At 39.6% G+C, this 22,659-nt stretch overlaps 1 pseudogene; it reads left to right on the top strand.

The window, feature by feature from the left end:
• The first annotated feature begins 14,888 nt into the window (after nucleotides 1-14,888).
• On the top strand, nucleotides 14,889-16,368 carry LOC140822984 (protein transport protein SEC13 homolog B-like; annotated as a pseudogene).
• Nucleotides 16,369-22,659: the final 6,291 nt, after the last annotated feature.

The raw sequence follows: 22,659 nt of genomic DNA, 5'->3' as shown, positions 1-22,659 counted from the left end.
TGACGTTAAGGGATTCGTTAAATCTCGCTTGGGGCCATTGCTGCACATACTAACATGAGTTCAACCACTTATTTTTCATAACTTAGACGTAGGTACTCGGGCTCGCCACCGAAGTCAATAAATAGCTTATGACATTCTAAATCACTAGAGACATGACCTCATTTAATCATCGTATTAAACCATGGCATAGAACCCCGAAACAATTCTCAAAGGAAAGCCTAAACTTTGCCCAAACAGGAGGTACACGGACCACGTGCCCAGGTCCGGTTATGGGTCCGCGTAGGTACTGTAAAATGTGTGTGGAGAAAAGAGAAGGCACGGACCCCGTGCATAGGTCCGTGTAAGGGTCCGTGTAGGCTCTGCAAATTGACACGTCGAAGAAAACAAAGGCGCGGATCCCGTGCCAGAGTCCGTGTAGGGGTCCGGCTAGCCTTGGATGAAATCCAACCTGTGGAAATTCTTATATTGTGCTTATTTCTCCCAACTCACCCAAATATACTAAGAATCAATACCTCGAGACCTGTCCTAGGACGCTACGGTATTGACTATCATACATACAAACAACCCAAACTAGCCCAATCACGAATGCAACAAAAAAACGATGAAAATCCAAGATTCGACATCGTTATCTTCCTACGAATTCTATTGTCTCCCAAGCCATCCCCGACTCGAAACAATGCAACATACGGTGCCTAAACCCATCCGCCACAACATGACTAAACTCAGTACTACTGGCCCGGCGATGCCCAACGAAGCCTTTAACTCAAAAACTTCAAGAATGCATCAATAACATATTTTTCAAAAAACGCAGTTTGAGCAGTCCCACGAAAAACACCATAACTCGTTCAATTTCTATCTAAATATTTCTAATTTTATATCAAATCGAAGGTATCAAAAAGTTCTACAATTTTCATGTTGAAAGCTTTCTCAAAATCACGACTAAAAAATCACAGTTTTAAAAAGAACAGTAAATTTCAAAAAATTTCATCTAAAAACGTTTCAAAATCGATCCAACATATTTCTGCTCAAACCTTACACATCATACATGGATTTTTTACAAATAAAACAATGAAACACATATTATGACATGATCGACGCAGGAAAAATAGAATATACGTGCTTTTTGATGATAAACTTTACTGAACCGACGATACCGAAGCGGGGAAAGATGCGAGTTTGATCCGGGAAGCTTGTGTAACGGTTTTCTTGCAATAAAATCAACAAAATTTTGCTGGAAAGATATACGGGAGGGGCGGCTGCTGCTCTTGTGCCAAGAACCCTAATTTATTTTAAAATGATGAAATGGTAATAAGAGAGATGTGTGTATGTTTTATACATGTAGGTGTGTGCTTGCGTTTTGATAAAAAAAAAAAAAAAAAACAATTGTAACGTGTGAGTGCATATTAGTGGGGCAATTAAGGCTAATTAATATGATTATAATATATCTAACAATTATTTAACACGCTAATTTAAAGTTAATTCCATATTAACCTCACTAGCTTTTCTTAAATTTAAATAAAAATGCACCAGTGCTACAACTTTAAAAGTTTGACATCATATAATTACCTAATAATTTAATTAGGATATTAAAATGCTTAAAATTAATAAACCATTTAAAATGCCCCTTTCCAATTTAAAATAAAATACCGTATTTAAAATTACCCAAAAATCGTCACCGGTCTCCTTTCCTCGATTCAGCATCGAATAATCGCCTAAAACGTGAAACTAGAGAAAATATTTTAGCGTGCGTCACTTAAATATAAATAATTTAAAATAATACAATTTAAATGAATCATGACCACTAAAATCATTTTAAACTTAAATAAAATATTTAACAATTAAATAAATGCATGGGATACGTGTACTGATTTTGGGCTCTACAATTCCTCCCCCACTTATATAAATTTTGTCCTCGAAATTAAAGCTTACCAAAAAAATTTGGATAGTGACTTCTCATATCTGCTTCAGTCTCCCAAGTGGCCTCTTCCACTGATTGGTTTAGTCACCGGACTTTGACGAGCTTCGTCGCTTTGTTCCGAAGTCTCCGCTCCTGTCTGTCTAGGATTTGGAATGTTCTTTCCTTATATGACAGATCTGGAGTCAACTGCAACGGCTGGTAGCTCAGAACATGCGATGGCTTAGCTACATACTTCCTCAACATTGAGATGTGGAACACATTGTATACTCCGGCCAGATTCGACGGAAGGGCAACACTATAGGCTAGTGTCCCAAATCTATCAAGAATCTCGAACGGTCCAATAAACCTCGGACTCAGCTTGCCTCTTTTCCCAAATCTCATAACACCCTTCATAGGTGCTATCTTTTCAAAAACATGATCACCTACGGCAAACTCGAGATCTCTTCTTCTCTTATCAGCATAACTCTTTTGGCGGCTCTGGGCGGTCTTCATCCTGTCTCGGATCTTGACCACCACATCTACAGTCTGCTGAACAATCTATGGACCAAGTTCTGCTCTTTCACCGACTTCATCTCAATGAATCGGAGATCTGCACTTCCTTCCATACAATGCTTCGTATGGAGCCATACCTATAGATGATTGGAAACTGTTGTTGTAGGTAAACTCCACTAGGGGTAGCTTATATTCCAAGTCCCATTGAAATCGATTATACAAGCTCCCAATAAATCCTTAAAGATCTGAATCACTCGCTCAGACTGGCCATCTGTCTGCGGGTGAAAACCTGTACTGAATAGCAACTTCGTCCCCATGGTTTCAGGTAAGCTGGACGATGTAAACCACGGGTCCCTGTCGGACACAATAATAACTGGAATTCAGTGCAAACGAACTATCTGCTTGATATAGAGCTCTGCATACTGCGTCATGGAGAAAGTCGTCTTTACTGGCAAGAAGTGCGTGGACTTAGTGAGGCGGTCAACTATAACCCAAATAGCATTGGATCCTCTGACTGACCTAGACAACCCAATAACGAAATCTATAGTAATATTCTCCCACTTCCATTCTGAGATAGGTAGTGGCTTAAATATTCCTGCTGGACTCTGATGTTCTGCCTTCATCTGCTGACAAATGAGGCATTCTGATGCATATCGACGGATGTCTCTCTTCATCCCTGGCCACCAATACAAAATTTGAAAGTCCTTGTACATCTTGGTACCTCCCAAATGAATGGAATACGGTGATGTATGTGCCTCTGTCAAAATATCATCTATGATCGAATCAACACTAGGCACCCACATTCTACCTTTGTATCTCACAATACCATCGGACACTGTGTAGAGTACACTGTCCTTGGCTTCGTCTTTCAGCCTCTATTTCTGCAAATGCTCATCTGAAGGCTGACCTCTACGGATTCGGTCTAGCAAATCGGATTTTACTGTCAGATTAGATATTCTGGGAGCTCTGCCCTTGGGATAAACCTCTAATTCAAACCTCTGAATCTCATATTGAAGAGGTCTCTGTACTGACAACTGTGCGATGACTGCAACCTTTTGGCTCAAGGCATCTGCCACGATGTTAGCTTTCCCTGGATGGTAGCTAATTTCGCAATCTTAGTCTTTCACCGATTCTAACCACCGTCTCTGTCTCATATTCAGCTCTTTCTGCATGAAGAAATACTTGAGACTCTTATGACCAGTAAATATCTGGCATTTCTCGCCGTACAAGTAGTGTCTCCAAATCTTCAACTGCAAAGACAACGGCAGCTACTTCTAGATCAGGAGTCGGATAGTTCTTCTCATGCACCTTCAACTGCCTTTGGAAGCATAAGCTATGACCCGACCCTGCTGCATCAACACTGCGCCTAATCCGAGCTTAGATGCATCGGTATATAACACAAAGTTGCCTTGCCCTGATGGCATGGCTAACAATGGCGCTGAAATAAGGGCTTGCTTCAAAGTATCGAAGCTCTTTTGACATTCATCACTCCGCACGAATTTAGCATTCTTATTGGTAAGTGAAGTGAGTGGCACTGCTATCGAAGAAAACCCCTGAATAAACTTATGGTAGTAACCTGCTAAACCTAGAAAACTGCGGATCTCTGAAGCATTCTTCGGCTCAACCCATTCCTTAACGGCTGCCACCTTTGCTGGATCCACCTCAATACCACTGCTTGACACTATGTGACCCAAAAAGGCTACCTTCTCAAACCAAAATTCACACTTTCTAAACTGCGCAAATAATTTGCGGCTCTGCAAGACCTGCAAAATTGTACTCAAGTGCTGACTGTGCTCCTGATGGCTCTTCGAGTAAATAAGAATATCTTCGATGAATACGATGACGAATTGATCAAGGTAAAGCTGGAATACTCGGTTCATGAGGTCCATGAATATTGCTGGAGCATTCTTCATTACAAACGGCATAACTAAGAACTCGTAATGCCCATACCTGGTCCTGAAGTCCGTCTTGTGAATATCTGAATCTTTCACCATCAGCTGGTGATACCCCGATCGAAGATCTATCTTAGAGAACACTGTGACTCCCTGCAACTGATCAAACAACTCATCGATCCTTGGGAGTGGGTATTTATTCTTGATCGTTACCTTGTTCAACTCTCGGTAATCGATGCATAGTCTCATACTCCCATCCTTCTTCTTTACAAAGAGCACTAGTGCACCTCACGGTGAGAAACTAGGGTGAATGAATTCCTTGTCAAGAAGCTCCTGAATCTGCTGCTTGATCTCTAACATCTCAGCTGGAGCTATGCGGTACGGTGGCTTAGAGATTATCACGGTGCCTGGAATGAGATCAATAGCAAACTCCACCTCTCTCTCTGGTGGAAGGCCTGTGACATCATCTGGAAAGACAGTCAGGAAAATCTCTGGCTACTACTACCTCAGATAGAGACGGAGTGGGTACGTCAGGTGCAGAAATAACCCTTTATAAATAATTCTCTGTGCCTGGATGCAAGAGATCATGCGAGAGAAACTTCTCCATCTGTCTGGTTCAAATAGAAACTGCTCCATGTCCAACGGCCTAATCAATAATGACATTTTTTGAAAATCAATTAGAACTCTGTTCTTTGTCAGCCAGTCCATACCCAAGATAATATCGAATTTCGGCATTGGCAACACAATCAAATCTGCATACACTAGGTGGCCCTGCAGTTCAAGATCAATGTCCTTGACCATGCTAGTAGCTGACAGCTCTTCCCCTGATGGGACAATTACAGAATAGCTCACATCGAGTCCAATAGAGTGACGTCCAGGTGACTAGCAAATGTTTCTGAGATAAAAGATTGAGTAGCTCCTGAGTCTATCAGGGCCTTCGTGGATAATCTCTTTATGAAAATGTTTCCTGAGAGACATTAGCACCACACTAGCTTATATCCCAAAATTCTAAAATAAACCTTATGCAATGAAAGACACCAAAATGCCAACTAGCATCCTAATAATCCCAAATCAAGAACAAATATGCAAGGCAAAAATCGAATACTGTACTGAATTAATAAATTACTAGTCAACAATGTCGTGTCTGGGTTTGCCTCCTGAGCATGCATGGCGAACACCCTCCCTTGGGTCGGCTGCACCCATTGCGGGCAGTCCCTAAGAATGTGGTCGCTGGCTCCACATTTTAAACATTTTCCTGATCCCCATAGGCAATGCCCATGTAAGGTCCAAAACTTAGACGACGTAATCCAACTGCATGCGAATCTATGAAATTATGAAAATTGAATAATTAATTGATTTTAGTTGTTAATTAATTATGTGACATATTTGTTTATATGCTAAATGAGATTTTATTGTCATCATGCATAAAATGGTATTTTTAGGAATATTCAAGTGACGATCGAGGAACGGGGATCGAGGGCTGAAAATGTAAAAAAAATTTAAAATGATTATTTTTAATTATTTAAAATATGGTTGATGCTTTTAAGTATCTTTGAAAATTAGGGTTTGAGGTGATTTTATACGCCGGGGCGTAAATTTTATCGGTGTTGGTTTTTCAAATAAAATTCGAGTTTTTTGGCTATCCTTCTAATAAATTCACACATTTAATTAAAATAAAAACTTTGGCATTATTTTATTTAAATCCTAAATAGACTAATGGGCCTAATTTAATGGCTTATTAGGCCTAAAGTCTAGATTAGTGTTTAGTTAGTATTTAATTTGTAAAAAAAAATTACAAAACCCTAGTCTACCTTTCACCAAGAGATCGGCCACCCCATAATAAATTCTGAAAACTCCCCTCCCCTCTCAAATAACTCACGGCTGCACACACCTTCACTTGGGAGAGGGTTTTCGAAGGTAGCAAGAAGAGTCAAGCCAACGTTTGCGTCCCGTTCTTCGTCGTCAACGTATATTCGAGCGTATATTACGCAAAGGCACGCCTTAATCTTCCTTTTCTAATCCATCATATCATATTAGTGTTTTAAATATTGGACGCATGAAGATCACAAGGAAACTCACTGAAATTTTCGGATTTGTGCACATAATTTTTGTAAACTCATGACTTTGAATTCCATAACTTGTTTTATACATGTAAGGGGATGCCATGACGTTAGGTTATGATCTAGAGTTGTTTTTACATGAGTTTTAAAGGTCCCAAACACACCACAGCCGCTGCACCGTAAGTGTCACGCTGGAATAAGCGTTTTTGCTGTCATGGAGTCATTGGGTTCAGTATTTTGCATGGGTGGCTGGTTTAGGTCGTGGCTTGGGGCCAGGGCTCGGCCATGGGATGGTTTAGTCGGGGAAGGGACCCTAACCACGTGAGGGTTCGGTTCGTGAGGGCTGGGAGGAGTCCTTGTAAACAAGGACTCCTACCCGAGAGTGTGTGATGGTGCGCTGGGGTTTCACGGATTGGGTACGGGAAGGAGTTCGGCCCAAGGCTCCTGGGCAGGTTTAGGGCGAGTCCTCAGGGTCGTGGTTAAGTGCTCAAGGTGTCGGTTCAAGGGCTGGAGTGTTGGCTTGGTCCATAGGTTCATAAATTAGACTCCACGCAAAATAAAATTCTCGGCCACTGCATGGGCGTGGATTAGGACTCACGTTTTTGGCTTTGAGTATAGTATCTCAGTGGGTTAAGGGTCCAGTAGGGTAATTTAAGATGTTGGTCAAGTTTCGGACCAACATGGTTCGGGAGTAACTCAGTGAAAATTAAGAGATGGCTCGAGGTCGAAGTTTAGGTGTCAAATAGAGTTTTAAAAAGAAGAAAAATTGGAAAACGGCTCACGGTGGGGTCGAGTCATGGTCCATAAGGGCTAAAATAATATAAAAAGACTAAATTTAGAATTTAGGAATTTTATATTAAAGTTTGGTATTTTTCGGGATTAAAACACCGTTAAAACAATCAAGAAAAGATATTTGAAAAAGTCTAAGTTCTAAGCCAAATAAAATTACGAAAAAATTCACGTAAGCTTAAATAATTATTTGGGACATGTTAGAGTCATGAAATCAAGAAAAAATCCGAAATTGTAAATGGTCGAGTCTAGGGGTAAAACAGTCTTTTTACACCGGGAAATTAGTAAAGGTCATGGCAGTGCCCTAAATGCTATTTTTATGAAAATATGATTATTTTTAAATGTTTATGAATTTTTCATGATTAATTGATGATTTTTAAATGTCTAAGGGATTTTCATGATTTAAGAAGACATTTAAAATACATGTTGCATGCTTGATTTCAAAAATGAAAAATGTGATGATATTCATGATTTTTCTAAAGTGATGTGAATGAAAAATGTTGAAGGATGTGAAGTGTTTGTGACTAATTCGTTAATGGTGGCGACGTCGTGAGGGTTATGGTCCCAGTGGGAGCCCGACGATCGTGTTTCCATCATTGCGAATATGTGGTAACGGATATGTGGTAACGGTTTTGTGGTAGCGGAAGAATGGGAATATCGTGAGGGGAGAAGGCCCCACAGGGAGCCCATTTATGGGAAAAGGCCCCATAGAGAGCCCCGACGATCGTATTTCTATTCGAATCATGATAGGCCAGGGCCCGGTTAACCGGTGAGAGTGTTGTCGGTGTCCCCCGCCGCCCAGTACTGTGGTTTTATGTAGATGGATCCATCGACCCTCATGAGCATGATCAGGAAAGTCACAATTAACGATCTGAATTCAACAAAGGAAAAGGAAAAGGAAAAGGAAAAGGAAAATGATTATGATCAAGTTAAAATGTTTTATGTCATGATAAAGAAAACGATCAAGATTTTATGTGCATGTCATGAAATGTTATTTTCACCTAAAAGTATTTTCACTGTTGCATGTGGTTTTATATATATTACTCGTTATAAAGATTATGGTGTGTTGAGTCTTTAGACTCACTAGGTGTGATGGATGCAGGTGAGGATGTAAGAGGACTCGACGGATGATTAGATTGGACTGAAGGTGCACACAACCCGAGGACCAGCGCTACATTTTCCGCATTATGCTTTATGATTTAAGTTAAAGATTTTTAAGATTATTTATTTATGCTTTGAGAGATTTATTTATGCAGTACATGAAAACCATTAAAATGTGAAAAAATGAGATTATCATTATCCTTGTTAATGCCACCTATGATATTGATGAGCTTATTCTCAAAATTCTTAGTGGTCTTGATGACAAATACCCTCCACTTGTTTTTGCTGTTAAAGATCGTGAACCCTTGTTTACTTTGATGAGCTTCGTGAGAAGGTCATCAAATACTAAGCCTAGTTGAAACAAGATTAATGTTGCAATCTCAATCTTCCTATCAAATGTTCAATGAAAGAAATCAAAGTTCAATATAAAATGAAATACTTGGAATGAAATCTAATATGTGGTCATTTGTCTTTCCCAGAGATTAACACTTTCCGATGGTTCCTCTCCCCTCACTCTAGCTGTGCTGGGGACAAAACTCTCAGAGAACAACTGCAACTCTCTCCTCACATTCTATTCTTCTCCTTCCCTCATCCACCTGCATTGCAAAAAACTATGGGGCATGGGCCTCCCTGACTTGGGTCTTGATCCTTCTCTTGCAAAATCTGGTAAATTAAACCTCCTTCCAGGTTTTCTCGGCACAATGTATTTGAGTCTATAAAAAAACCGCCCTCTTGAAACCAGTCTTTTCCTAGAGAGTCAAGACTGAAACTTGGACCGTGATTGTCCATTGTTTCAGCATCCTTAAACTTGGAGCATATAATCCAGCAACAAGGTACTTCCCTTCACGGGATAATTGGCCACGCCTTTAGTTGAATGCCTTTCATCTTTCCTGGAACTATTAACGTTGAACTTTATCACTATCCCAATTAGCTTCCTCTTTACAATAGCTGATAGGTTCAAAATCTCCTTGTTCCCTCTCAGCTTTTCATACCCACTTATTCATTTTAGTCGTGGAAGATTTCTTGAGATATCTAAATATAAAAAACAGGGCAGAAAGAAAACTACCATCGTGCCTAGCGGTTTCAATTCAGAGGAGTGGATAAACATATCGATCGCATTGGAAAAGCTAATGTCAGGGTGCAATCAGAGGAGAATAACACAGCATACCCTTAAGCACTGAGCAGCTCAGATGAAGTCCAACAGAATTCATCGGGATGAGAGGAAATTTGTGAGGAATCTTAACCGAGGAATGATGAAAATTAAGGAGGTCAGTGACAAGCTATGTTTACAGAAGAAGTGGAAGCACTCATCAACACCAGAGGCAGGGTGAACATCCCTTGGGGGATAATTGAAGGTGTTCTTGTGAAATATACAGACAGGAAAGTATAACTTTTCCCTTTTCAAGCTAATAAAGCATTATGGTGGCCTTTGAATGCGGCTGAATTTTCATTCTACCTAAATCTGAAAAAAGGATTTTTTTTATTATGGTGCGTCTTTGGATTTTGAGGGTTTTATACGATGGATACGGTAGAGAATTGTTGTAACAATGGATTTGGATTTATGGTCGCCGGCTATCTTCAAAATTATTGGTGATTATTGTGGGGGAATGATGGACATTAGCGCCGATACACTACACTTCCAAGAGATTGGAGCAGCTAAGATAAAGGTGAAGGGCAACAAATGAGGGTTAATTCACACCTAGATGCAGATTCCATTGGAAGGGTGAAATAGAAAGATCAGAATTCGGGTAGAATCATTTGATCCTAAAGCTTATGAGCAGTATGAACGGCAGACTTACGCTCAACTCGTAGGGAATGGGAAGAGAACTTTGGCGGGGTAGGGCAACAACAACATTTATAGGACACAAATAGGGAAGGGGGAATCCGGCAACAAATCTATTAAAGGAAAGAAAGTTTTGGGGGTCTTATCAGATCAAGAAACAAGCACGAATTTGATAATAGGAATTGGATCGGGTCACACGGGAGACAAGATGGAAGAGAAGCATAGGTCTATAATATCAAATAATCAACATACAAATTCAGAAGGGCGGAGCGAGACAACAATACAACCAGTGGGGGGAAAGGTGTTAAAAATATTGAGGAAAAAATTGTTCCAAAAGATGTAAGAAAATTTAGAAGTTATTCAATCGATTCCATGAATAGCAAATAGGCCGAGGAGCAAGATAGCAGGGTGGGTGTTGCAAGCAACAACAAAAATATGACTAAGTATGGGAAAACTTATTTCAGAAGACTAAAGAGAATTGGTGTTGAGGGCATGGAAGATCGCGGCAAAGGCGGGACCTCGATTTAATGCCCCCTTAGCAGGGGGAAATGTAGGAATCTAGGGGTTTTTTATTCGGACGACAGAGATGAGATCGAGTTAGATGATTCACAAGATTATTTGCTAGAGGTGGACATTGATTCCTCGAAGTCTGATAGTCAGGTATCTCTCCGATCAGAAGATTTTGTAACTGTTGAAGAAGACATAGTAGCTATGGAGGGGATGTTCTCACCAGTGAAGGGGCAATCGATCATCACAAGTACATTGCTACCGGAAAATGCGAAACCTAACGTGGGACAGGTACTTAGTGGTATTCAATCTTCTTTTCTAAATCACTCCTTCTTGCTTCATTCTATTTTACCGTCGTCATTTTCAGTCCTAGGTTTGTCTAGTGGTCTAATAGGAGCTGGGATAGCAAAGGTTGATGAAAATTAGGGTTCCGAGAGAGCTATTTCAACAGGGGCTGAGGCTACAGATGGTAAATGTGGGGAAAGGGCTAAGAAGTCGATTGGTCTCTTAAGTAGATAACTCTACAGATTAAAGAGTGATATCAACTATGAGAGAGATTCCACATCGAAGGGTTCCAATGCATTGTCATGAAAATTTGTTCTTGGAATACTAGAGGAGGAGGGGCAGTGAGAAGAAGACAACTGGTTCGGACAGTCATATGTAATGAAAAACCAGATGTAATGGTGCTTTTGGAAACAAAACGTGAACAAGTGGACAAAAAATTCGTTGCAAGTGTATGGAAGTCGAGATTTGTTGATTGAGTTTTCCTGCCATCGGTTGGAAGTCTGGGGTATTCTGGTTATGTGGGATCCCAGAGTGGTGGTAGTCACTAATAGTTTGATTGGGGAATTATCGGTGTCAGTTGAAATTCGTTGGAATGGAGAGATAAATTGGTGGTTTTCAGCCATTTACGGACCAGCTAAGCCGAGAGAGAGAGCTATTCTGGTATGAACTAGCTGGATTGAACTCGATTTGTGGGGATAATTGGTGCCTAGGAGGTGACTTTAATGTGGTAAGAAATTCGGGAGAAAAATTGAATAGTCAATCAAACACTACAAGCATGTCCTGTTTTGACTGTTTGATAGACGAGTTGGAGCTTCATGATCCCCCACTTTTGAATGCCAAGTACACGTGATCAAATTTTAGTATGGAGCCGATTTGTTGTCGCTTAGACAGATTTCTCATTTCAGGGGGTTGGAGGGACATATTACCCACATTTATACAAACTGTGCTACCCAGAATTACATCAGACCATTGCCTTGTCTTGCTTGATACCGCTAAGTTGAGGTGGGATCATGCTCTCTTCAGATTTGAGAATGCTTGGTTGTCACATCCTAAATTCAAAGAATTGGTTCGGACATGGTGGAACAATGGGAGAATTCAGAGGTGGGAAGGATATAATTTTATGAAAAAATTGAAAGAGATCAAAATAAGGTCTCCAAATGGAACAGAGAAGTGTTTGGAGATGTGGGTGTCAGACTTAAAGAGTTGACCAATAAGATTAAGCGGTTGGATGAGATAGAGGCCGATGGCTTTTGGTCGGAATCGCTAAACGACGAAAGAAGGGAAGCAAGGTGTGAGTTGGAAAATGTGTCATTTAGAAGATTCCAAATAGAAAGTCAAAAAGCTAAAGTCACATGGCTCAACGAAAGGGATCAGAACTCTAAATTCTTTCACTCGTTACTCAACAACAGAAGGAACAGAGCATTGACAGACAAAGTAGAGTTGGAGAATGGATCTGTGGTTACCGAGGAGAGATATATCGAAGAGAAAATTATTAATTTCTACAAGAATCTGTGTAGGAAATCGGACGGGGAAGAGGGGGTTTTTGATGGGGGAGGGGGGTCTTAATGGTTTGGATTGGAGTCCTTTACAGAGTATTGATGCAGAGGAGTTGGAGAAACCATTCGTGGAGGAAGAGATTAAAAAGGCGGTGTTTGACACCGATGGTTCCAAAGCACCAGGGCCGGACTGGTCACATTGGCTTTCTTTCAAAAAAAATTGGGATACAGTGAAAGCAGATCTAATAAAGATGTTTGCTGAATTTTTTGAAGATGGATTGTTAATGGAATCACAAACGAAATATACATTTGTCTCATTCCAAAGAAAAATGATGCTAGTAAGATCAATGACTTCAGACCGATCAGTTTGATAATGAGTTTGTATAAGATATTGGATAAGGTCTTGAAAAGTAGATTGAAGAAAGTCTTGAGTAATATCATTGCGGAGAATCAGTGTGCTTTTATTAGAGGAAGACAGATTCTGGACTATTGCCTTATCGCGGATGAAATTGTGGAAGAATATCGACGCAAGAAAATGAAAGGATGGGAGCTCAAATTTGACTTTGAAAAGGCATACGATAACGTCGATTGGAGATTTCTAGACTTTATGATAGATGGAGGAGGTGGATTAGGGGTTGTGTTTCTAATGTATCTTTTTCAATCTTTATTAATGGAAGGCCGTGTGGGAAAATCAGAGGAGAGAGAGGATGAAGACAAGGGGATCCATTATCCCCGTTCCTTTTTAACCTCGTCGTCAATGGGTTGGGGAGGATGGTAGACAATGCCAGGGCAGTGAATTTAGTAAGAGGGCTCGAAGTAGGGAAAGAAAAAAATGAAACTTTGCATATTTAATTTGCGAATGATAATTTGTTTTTCCCAAAATCACAAAGTCATGTGTTGGCAATAGTGGATAGTCAAATTGTTTGGTACCAATTCGGGGTTGAAAATCAATCTGGAAAAAAAGTGTTGTGTTGGGATTGAATTGTTTGGAAGAGAAACTCGATGAATGGGCATTAACAATCGGGTGCAAAAAAAAGGTGGCCGATTAAGTTCTTGGGGTACCTTTGGAAGGTAATCCTACAAATATGGACTTCTGGGAACCTGTGATATCTAAAATATCCAAGAAATTAGCAAGTTGGAAAAAATTGTTCCTATCGAGGGGGCCAACTGACTTTGATAAAGGCCGTGTTATGTGCAATGCCATCTTACTTCATGTCTCTCTTTAAAGTTCCTATTCGGGTGGCTAAAAGATTGGAAAAATTGATGAGATATTTTTTGTAGGATGGCACAGACGGGGAGAAACAGTGTCATGTTGTCGGGTGGGGAGTAGGTGTGTAAACCGATGGACAAATGAGGATTGGGATTGGGGAATATATGCTTCAGGAACAAGGCTCTTCTTGGAAAATGATGATGGAGATGTTCAGTGGAAAGGGGGACGTTGTGGAAAAAAGTAATTAAGAGCATCTATGGTCTTCATGACAACGGGTGGGACATGGGTTTGGCGGGTAAAGTGACATTCAGAAGTCCTTCGAAATTTATCTATCGTTCTTACATGGCTTTTCATCAACTGATTAGGGTGGTGCCCAAACAGGGTAATATCATTCGTTTTTGGGAGGATGTTTGGGAGGGGGGCCTCGTTTAAAGACCGATTTCCATCTTTGTTTCGAATTTGCATTTCAACCAACAAATCTATTTGTAACTTCGTAGATGTTGTCAATAGCATTGTCAATACTTCTTTCATTTGGGATGTGAGGTTTAGAAGAGATTTTAACGAGGGTGAGTTTGGTGAGTTCACTAATCTTTTAGGAGTCTTAGAGAGAGTCAGACTGGAGGTGGGTATCGAGGATTTTAGAGTTTGGTTGAGGGACCCTTCAGAGTTGTTTTCTGTTAGATCTTTTTACAACTATTTCTTCCCGATCTCAAATTTCCCATTATTCTCCTATTTTCATAATATCTGGAAAGTACACGTCCCACAAAAGGTTCAAATTTTCTCATTCATCGTGGCCTTGGGGAAATTGACCACATGTGACTCGGTGCAGAGAAGGTGGCCGGATTGCGTTTTATGCCCGCAATGGTGTTGTTTATGCCGAAAGCAAGAGTATAATCAAGATCATCTACTTCTGCATTGCTCATTCTCGAGTGGTATTTGGACGAAATTTTTAAAAGAGCTGGGATTTCAGTGGGCATTTCTATTTATTATGGAGTCGAGGTGTCCCATAGCGAAAAGATTCTCCGGATTCTGGTATATGATAACTCATTGCATATTTTGGTCGATATGGTTGGAAAGAAATAACAGAATATTTGAAGATGTGTCGGAGTTCGTGGACGAAGTTTTGGAGAAAATAAAATTCAGAGTCGCCAATTGGACGACAAAGTTGCCAGAGTACAATCATTTATGTATTTCAGACATAGTTAGGGATTGGAAATTTGCATGGTCATGAGGATAGTGTGATAGTGTCATAGCGTAGTGCTTTAGCAACTGCTCTTGTAACGCTTTTTGCGGATTACTCATTCGCGTTTATTGTAAAACTTTTCACTATTATAATAAAGTTAGTTTATATCAAAAAAAGAATTAGAATTAGTAAAATGAACTAGGATTATCAAAGAAACTTTCAATTTGTGTTGTTAATGTTCTTTTTATCCATAGTTTAAGCAGATAGTTTTGGTTTTTGTTGTTTTTCATATTAATCAGTTATGAATTTATTGCTTTAGAGTGACCTTTTCCCCTCCCTTCTGGTTGGATTGGATTTTCATGACTTTTGAGGGATTTGCTATTATAGAAATTGACTGCTTTTGTTTTGTTCAAACTTCAAAGTGCTGCGACATTGAACCAAAGAACTGACAGCGTTGTAGGAGCAAAAAGATCCGGTCTCCAATTTGTGGGTGGCACTTATTTGGAAATTAAGCATGCCTGGACAAAAGATTGAGACTGGCCACCAAGATGTTGTTCACGATGTTGCAATGGATTACTATGGTAAACATCTCGCTACAGGCTCGTCTAAAATATGATCAAGATAAGATAATTGGAGTTACGAACTCTGGATCTCAGCATCTTTCTACTTTAACTGGCAGGAAGGGCCTGTTTGGCAAGTAGCATGGGCTCCGAAATTTGGGTCACTTCTTGCTTCTTGTTCATATGATGGAAAAGTTGTCATTTGGAGAGAAGGAAATCAAAATGAGTGGATCCGGGCTCACGTTTTTGATGATCACAAAGCATCTATCAGTTCAATATCATGGGCACCTCATGAACTTGGCCTATGTCTCGAATGTGGATCTTCGGATGGTAATATATCGGTCTAAATGGCAGGTCCTGATGGTGGATGGGAGAAATTACGTATAGACCAGGCTCATCCAGTTGCCGTCACCTCTATCTCATGGGCCCCATCAACCGCCCCTGGTGTTGTAGTAGGCACTGGCCTACTCGATCCTGTTCAGAAGCTAGCATCCTATGGCTGTGATAATACGGTGAAAGTGTGGAAGTTTGACAATAGAACTTGGAGAATGGATTGCTTCCCAGCTCTTAGCATGCATAGCGATTAGGTGCGGGATGTTTCTTGGGCACCAAACTTAGGACTTCCCAAATCAACAATTGCAAGTGCTTCTCAAGACGGAAAGGTGATAATATGGAGTACTTTGAAGGAACGTGATCAATGGAATCGCAAAGTTTTGAAGGATTTCGAGACTCCAGTTTGGAGGGTCTCATGGTCGCTCACCGGAAACATTTTTGTTGTGGCTGATGGGCAAAACGTTGTGTCTGTGACACTCTGGAAAGAAGAAGTGGACGGAGAGTGGCAGCAGGTGAGCACTGTCTACTCATGAAATTTTTAGCTCAATGATCATCTTTTTAAGGCTTAGGAGGTTTATTGTGTTTCCATATACTGCTTTTATGGAGCCTATTGCAACTAGCTTGAGACCAAGGTCTGACTATTTCACCTGAGATCTTATTGTTGACTAATTTTACATGTAGAAGCAGACTTCTGCAACACCTTTGACTAGAAAATTTATGGGACATCATTTTCAGACTGTTTATTCACTTTGTCTGGCCCATTTTCAAGGCTATCTCTTCTCTTTGTTTTGAAGTTCCATATTTTCTCAGTGACATAAAAGTGTTAGAGTAGATGCCCTGCAAGCCAACGGTTGGCTAGGGAATTTATTGACTCAAGTGAAATAAAATCTTTATTTTAATATAATTTAACTTTTAATGGTTTCGTTATACTTTATCTGTATACCCATGCAATCAACATAGATAAAGTTCTTGATTATGCTTTAATACAAATGAATCTTAATTCGATGTTGAAACTCTTTTGTAAACACTGCATATTCTAAATTCGTTCCTAGTCGATTCAGCTGCCTAAAACATGGATAAAGGTCGCTTGAGCTTGAGACTAGCATATGTGATGTTGTGTAATGCGTTTCTTGGTAAGGGCATAGAGATGTGCAAACATGCAGATGGGTAGTCATATGATGATTATACCGAACAACCCTCCATCGGACTTTCCAAGTGGTTATCACTCATCGAGAGGATAAGTCTGTGGTTATGATTGTACGCCATTAGTCCTTACGACCCCGGACAACACTGAGGCTCTATATGCTAGGGTTGTGCTTTGACTCGTTTACCGGCTCTATGAGAGTCATTAGGTGGCGAGGTTGGGTACAGTTGCGACACATATAGGAGCCAGTGCATTGTAGTCGGGGATTCACCGCTCACTTTCGGGTGTGGATATCCTGTGTGATCTAATGAAATAATAGCGCATGGAATCTCTGGCCAGAGTATGAGATGTACGTTAGTGAAGGAGTTCTCAAATAGTACACGTGATGCCACTATTATAGTTATCACATAGTTATCGAATTAATATGCAACCCTCGATGAACCAATGGTTGCAGATTCGATCGGGATATATGAGATTAAGGGACCATACTGTACGTTAATCATAGTCGACTGGTTCTTGCAGGCACTATCATTGATACCTAGAGGATCATGGGGCAATGCTACTAGACGCTCTTACCATGATCCGATGGGTGCAATCAAAAATGAGTTCTGACATTCTTGATCAAGGTGTTGATGAAAAGAATGGGGCTAACTAGGGTAAGCCGAATAAAGGATTATGTACAGAATCACAAAGAGTTGTGAACCCCACGGCTAGCTGTATCCCTGAACCATTGACGGTCACACAAGCACCGGAACGTTTGTTCCCGTTGAGAGAATAAATTCAAGAAGTTGAATTTATATCATATAGTAAATTCAATGAGTTGAATTTATGATAATTAAATTTTGAGAGAATAAATTCAAGGAATTGAATTTATAAAATTTGAAAATTTAATTTATTAAACTCAAATGTTGGGTTTATTAAATATTAAATTTTGGAGGTGATGAAAATTCAAGTAGTTGAATTTATAATTTAAATAATAAATTCAAATGTTGAATTTATAATGTATTTAATTTATTAAGCTCAAAATTTTAGTTGATTAATTAATAAACTAAATATTGTGGGTAATATGTTTAATGGGCTTGTAGGGGTACAAGTCAAACATAATAATTAATTAAAGTTTTAATGGACCTTGATTAAATTAATTAAATTAGTTGGACTAGTTCAATTAATTAAATCAAGCTCATTAATGTTAATTATGTAATTAGGCTATGGCTTAATTATAAATAGGGGATGCAAGTCAAAACCCTAGCCTACCAAAACAAAAAATTTCGAAAATCACTCTCTCAAACCCTAAGAATTTCGGCCACCTCTTGTAGGGAAAGGGTTTGAATCGTCTCTCAATTATTTTCTCTCCTACGCAAAATATTTTCCTCATTTTCTAGTGCAAATTCGAAGAGGTATAGATCATCCAGTCGTGGACCTAATTAGAAGGAAAGAAAGGAGTCTCTTGAAGAAAGTTCGTAGAGATTCATCAAAAGCTAGATCCGTAATACCGGATCAGTTGGTGCCACGTGAATAATGTACAAAAGTATAATTTTCTAACATCTTATGTATGTTTTTGTTAAAATCATACGAGCGTCCAAAGCAAATCATATTTTGATTGTCAAAATAAACAAAATATTTAAAACTTCCGCTGCGTTTGGGCGTGTAGAAAACCAGATCCAACAGTAGTATCAGAGCCAAGTTTTTTCTAAATCGTATGGTTTAATATTGAATAATTTATTTATAACCACACAAGAAAATTTTTCAGAAAATTTAGCACCAGGAAAATTTATTTTTTTTCAAATTTTCGAAACAAAAAAAAAATATTTTTTGGATCTGCCCGGAACTGTTCCAGGCAGACCGCGCGTAGAGACGCGCAGCGTGCGCGCGCGCGCATTGCGGCACAGCGTGCGGAGCGTCCGCCCGCTGTGCGCAGCCATGCGCGGCGCAGCGTGCGGACGCGCACAGGGGTGCCGCCACTTCCCGAAACGTTCGGGCAGCGGGCGGGCAGCGAGGGCGGCTGCTCGAGATAGTCTCGGGAACTGTTCTGAATGATGGGCTTGAATTGTTTGGGCCTAGGTGCAATTTTCTGATTTTTCAAATATTTTGGTAAAATTGATATTTTTGTAAATTGGTTCAATTTTTCTTTTGAAAATTAATTTTTTAAAATTTATAATTTTCTTGTAAAATAAATAATTAGAATATGATTTTAATTATTTATGATAAAAATGAATTTTTACAAGAAATCAATTATTATTGATTTAATTGGAATTAAATAAAAGATTTTATTTAATTTATTAAATCATTTAATAATTATGGTGGTTAGTGATAAATTATTAGATATATGATTTATCAATTAATTAAATTGTTTAATTAAATTGATGTTAATATTTGATATTAAATGCATGAAGGATGATCGAGAGCTTTGAGCAATGTGTTAGGTGTATGTTATGATATTTTACTGTTTTTATTCATTTTGTTAATATTTGATATTATTAGTGGGCCTGGTTTATGACTCGTTCTCACTCCATGATATGTATCTCCTATGTGCCATGGCTATTTAAATGTAATTATTAGAAATAGTGGAGATCAAGACTGGAAGATGGTGGGCCCGATGAACGAGATGAAGACATGTAAAATATTGGAAGCTCTTGTAATAGTTGCATTTACATCCCTGCATTCACCTAGGTTTGGACCTGGATCCATGTATGGCTCACATGGATCTATTAGTGTTGGCGATCGATCATCCTTATTTATTCTTGAATGTCATATTATGATATATGCGATATATAGTAGTATGCATGTATGTATATTATTAAATAATATAGTTGCATGAATCCGGCAAACATACAAACTCGTGGCACACGATTTTTAAATTAAAATGATGAGACAATTTTTAAACTTAAAATCCCTCATTTTGAATAAGATTCAAAATTTATATCAAACCGAAGAAGTAAAAACTAAAAGGGTTTAATTTTTTCTTGCCTTCCATCAATCGTGGTTGCATGTTGATCGCTACCCGCGGACAGTGTCTGGCACATATTATTGGGGAGGCCTGTACGCCGGAAAGCTGTGACTTCCACCGAACATATGATGTGAATTGAGTGGAACTCCCATAACTTCGGCTCATATTATTGGGGGAACTCATGGCGACCATCTACTACAATTCAATATTGACGGGTTGGTTTGACACGCGAAAATAAACGACGTCATATTATTGGGTCCTTATTAAACGTGAGGCAAAACACGCGGAGGTTGCATAGGGATGCAATTGGATTCTACCTTTTAGAAATTATAATTGGCTGATATTATTCGGGATTATAATTGGCTAATTGGACTCTACGTGCCCACTAAGGAAATACGATTTATTTTTTTCATCAGAGGGTGGTGAAAATGTCAAAATAGTGGGAGTGAGATTTATAAAATAAAAATCCAAAGTTTATATCTTAAAATTATTTTAAAATAATCAGCAACCATTATTCTGTTTCCATATCAGTATTTCGATTTCGTCACATAATCCAATTTTGTTATTAACAAAGCTAACCGAATCTAATTTTCAAGACTAGTTGGGAAAATTGTTCTGAATTCAGAGAAAATGACATACACACTAATGTCAGTCCTGTTGAACTGACAAAGCATGCAAGATGGTAGGACCATAGTATGCAAGCTAAAGTGTAACATGCTCGCTTTTACGTCAAATGAACTGTAGGGACAGTTTGAGGAAATATTGAATGCTGCTGACATTTGAATACACATGCAAGAGTTGCATGGTACATGAAACTCGTACAGTGATGCACACCACTTTTAAAAGCTCATGACTACAAAAATGCAAGATGGGGCTTTGGTCCATGAGCGTAGTGTACGGACTGGACTTATTGAGGATGTGGTGGGCCTGGAATATGTGATTCCTAACGAGTTACTAGGTAACATGAATTTGTTGTCTTTCTCTTCCTCATTTGACGGGGTTATGGTGAATTTCAATTTGAATAAGATAGATGATAGCCTTGAAGATCTAGTCAATACGCTTATAACTTATGAGATCACCATAAAACAGGGAATTGTAATTTTTCTAATTGGCCTCTCGTCAGACGAAAAATAGCCCACAAGGTAAGGGAAAGAACTGTTCTGCCCCTCACAAGAAAAACAATCCCAAGAAGAGGCAAACTCTGAAAGACACTTAAAAGGCCTACAAAGCCCGATAAGTTAGAACATATTTATTTCACTGCAAGAAGTCGGGACATAAGAAATTATATGTGCCAGAAATGTTCTGGAAATGATAAGTGAATGTCCAAGTAAACATGATTTCAACAAAAAAAACCAAAAGAAAGTTAGATGACCCAAATCTCACACAAATATGGCACGCTAGACTAGGTCATATTTCCCAAAGAAGGATGCACAAGCTAGTGGGAAAAAACATGTTTGACTTGTCAGACATAAATTCTCTACCTACTTGTAAGTCCTGTCTAAAAGGAAAATTGACCAAGACTCCATTCAATGGAAACGTGGAACGTGCACATGGTCTACTGGATTTGATCCACACAGACGTTTGTCGCCCGCTAAGTGTTAGTACAAAATATGGGCAATCCTACTTCATTACCTTTACTGATGACCATTCGAGGTGTTGGTATGTTTATATGATGAAACACAAATCTGAAGCATTTGAAAGGTTCAAAGAATTCAGATCTGAAGTAGAAAATCAGCTAGAAAGAAGTATTAAGGCATTTCGATCTGATCGAAGTGGAGAATACTTGAGTGCTGAATTTTTGGGTTATCTAAAAGAATGTGATTCTCACAGTGGACTCCACCAGCAACACCACAATTGAACGGTGTTTCTGAACATTGTAAGCGAACCTTTTTGGACATGGTTCGATCAATTATGAGATTCACTGAATTTGTAGTAGCCCGAATTCCAATTGGTAACGGAGTTTGGTGTTAAGAAGGTTAATAATTTTGACCGGTCATGAACACCCGAAGATGTTCGGAAGCCCGAGATTCTAAGTCAAGTGGTTCGGTGATCCGACCTTAGGTTCAGAGTTGATCGACTTGTGGAGTTCGGACGTCCGAAGTTAGGTTCGGTGAGACATGAGTGTCAAGAGCAGCTGACACGTGCTTTGGACGGTCGAGTGTATGATCGGAGGATCCGATTGACTTCAAGAGCAATGACACGTGCGTTCGACGTTCCGAAGTGTTTTCGAGGATCCGACATGGCCTATAATAGTGCTCGGATTTCTCATTTTTGACTTGCCATTTCTTGAGATTGAGTCTTTAGTGAGAGATTTGGAAGGTTCTAGGGTAGTTGTTGGTCGAGCGATAGCCAAGAGCTGCCAGGAGTAGTAGCGTAGCGGCGCCTGAGTTACGAGGCAATCGACATCAAAGGGCTGTCGACGGACGAAGGTAAACCCTAAACCTTTGGTAGTACTAGGGAGTGCTGGTTTTGCTAGTCTAGCATGGTAGTATTGTTCATTGGGTGCTTTTGATGCGTAGGCTTGTTCTAGACCTGATTAGCGGTGTTGCGTAAGGCTAGGCTTGCTGTGATAGAGGTACGAAAGTACTATCCGAGATATCCTGGTTGAGTATACATTCATATATGTGTTGCATGAGTATTTGCTGCATTGTTATATGTCATATGATGCATGCTATTATGTCACGAGTTATGATGCATATTGCATATCATGTTGAGCCGTATCTCCTTCGAGATAGCCTTTGCTGTTGAGCTGTATCTCTTTCGAGATAAGCTATATCTTGGGGCCGCTCAGCCCTGTCTTGTGGACGCATGGACACCGAGAGTACACAGTGGCCGACGGGTCGGGAGGGCTTCGGTGGTCCGGGACATTTTAGGTCCACGTCTGTCTTGTAGTGGATGCAGTGACCCAGAGGTTGGACCGCGCGGCACTATCCACTTGGCGCCTCTAGACTGAGCATTG

This window comes from Primulina eburnea, chromosome 2 (genome assembly GCF_022965805.1).
Source record: "Primulina eburnea isolate SZY01 chromosome 2, ASM2296580v1, whole genome shotgun sequence".
NCBI classification, from domain to species: domain Eukaryota; kingdom Viridiplantae; phylum Streptophyta; class Magnoliopsida; order Lamiales; family Gesneriaceae; genus Primulina; species Primulina eburnea.
Note: the sequence above shows the minus strand (reverse complement) of the source record. Positions and strands in the feature narration are given on the sequence as shown.